Here is a 1,270-nt window from a genome sequence, read left to right as displayed (position 1 = left end):
ACCGAAAGCAATCTATAGATTCAATGCAATCCCTATCAAACTACCACTGGCATTTTTCACAGAACTAGAACAAAAAATTTTGCAATTTGTATGGAAACACAAAAGACCCCGAATAGCCAAAGCAATTTTGAGAATGAAAGAAGGAACTGGAGGAATCAGGCTCCCAGACTTCAGACTATACTACAAAGCTACAGTTATCAAGACGGTATGGTACTGGCACAAAAACAGAAAGATAGATCAATGGAACAGGATAGAAAGCCCAGAGATAAACCCACGCACATATGGTCACCTTATCTTTGACAAAGGAGGCAGAAATGTACAGTGGAGAAAGGACAGCCTATTCAATAAGTGGTGCTGGGAAAACTGGACAGCTACATGTAAAGGTATGAAATTAGATCACTCCCTAACACCATACACAAAAATAAGCTCAAAATGGATTAAAGACCTAAATGTAAGGCCAGAAACTATCAAACTCTTAGAGGAAAACATAGGCAGAACACTCTCTGACATAAATCTCAGCAAGGTCCTTTTTGACCCACCTCCTAGAGAAATGGAAATAAAAACAAGAGTAAACAAATGGGACCTAATGAAACTTAAAAGCTTTTGCGCAGCAAAGGAAACCATAAAGAAGACCAAAAGACAACCCTCAGAATGGGAGAAAATATTTGCAAATGAAGCAACTGACAAAGGATTGATCTCCAAAATTTATAAGCAGCTCATGCAGCTTAATAACAAAAAAACAAACAACCCAATCCAAAAATGGGCAGAAGACCTAAATAGACATTTCTCCAAAGAAGATATACAGAGTGCCAACAAACACATGAAAGAATGCTCAACATCACTAATCATGAGAGAAATGCAAATCAAAACTACAATGAGATATCATCTCACACCAGTCAGAATGGCCATCATCAAAAAATCTAGAAACAATAAATGCTGGAGAGGGTGTGGAGAAAAGGGAACCCTCTTACACTGTTGGTGGGAATGTAAATTGATACAGCCACTGTGGAGAACAGTATGGAGGTTCCTTAAAAAGCTACAAATAGAACTACCATATGACCCAGCAATCCCACTACTGGGCATATACCCTGAGAAAACCATAATTCAAAAAGAGTCATGTACCAAAATGTTCATTGCAGCTCTATTTACAATAGCCCGGAGATGGAAACAACCTAAGTGTCCATCATCGGATGAATGGATAAAGAAGATGTGGCACATATATACAATGGAATATTACTCAGCCATAAAAAGAGACGAAATTGAGCTATTT

This window comes from Lagenorhynchus albirostris, unplaced genomic scaffold (genome assembly GCF_949774975.1).
Source record: "Lagenorhynchus albirostris unplaced genomic scaffold, mLagAlb1.1 scaffold_78, whole genome shotgun sequence".
Lineage (NCBI taxonomy): Eukaryota > Metazoa > Chordata > Mammalia > Artiodactyla > Delphinidae > Lagenorhynchus > Lagenorhynchus albirostris.
Note: the sequence above shows the minus strand (reverse complement) of the source record.